Source organism: Penaeus monodon, chromosome 34 (genome assembly GCF_015228065.2).
Source record: "Penaeus monodon isolate SGIC_2016 chromosome 34, NSTDA_Pmon_1, whole genome shotgun sequence".
In the NCBI taxonomy this organism is placed as follows: domain Eukaryota; kingdom Metazoa; phylum Arthropoda; class Malacostraca; order Decapoda; family Penaeidae; genus Penaeus; species Penaeus monodon.
In genome coordinates, this window is record NC_051419.1 from 3,908,306 (window position 1) to 3,908,850 (window position 545).

Here is a 545-nt window from a genome sequence, read left to right on the forward strand (position 1 = left end):
TTGGATTCGTAATAATGTTGTGTTTATTCCACAGTAGGATTAAGGAGGTTTTGATTCATCTTTTTATAAATTCATAATATACACATAAAAAGATATTCAGGAGGTGTTAATTTAAATTTTTTTTTCGGGATATTAATGTGTGATTATTCCAGAGAAAGGGCTAACGAGGTTTTCATTAATTGTGTGATTAATAATAATGTTATATGATTACTGTAAGGAAGAAAACGAGGTTTCATTTAACCATTTTTTAGATATACTAATATATATTCATAACACTGTTATATAATTATTTCAGGGAAGATAAGGAGATTCTAATTAATAATTTTCAAGATAAAATAATCTGAGGCGATTATTCCAAATAAAGGATTAAGAAAGTTTTAATCAACCATTTTCTAGATTCATAATAATGCTATAGGATTTTTCTCCAAAAGTAAGGAAGTTTTCATTTTACATTGTAATTATTCTTAAGGAGGGAGGATACGATAAGAGCAATTAGGAATTTATCAGTCATTTTCTGACTAATGATAACCAGATATTCATTCTTT

The 545-nt window shown here is 26.2% G+C and overlaps 1 protein-coding gene across 1 annotated transcript in view; it reads right to left on the minus strand.

Moving 5' to 3' along the window:
* The window catches only part of LOC119594510 (transcription factor RFX4-like), a 33,789-nt gene that overhangs the window by 7,024 nt on the left and 26,220 nt on the right, over positions 1–545 (minus strand). The window lies entirely within an intron of this gene.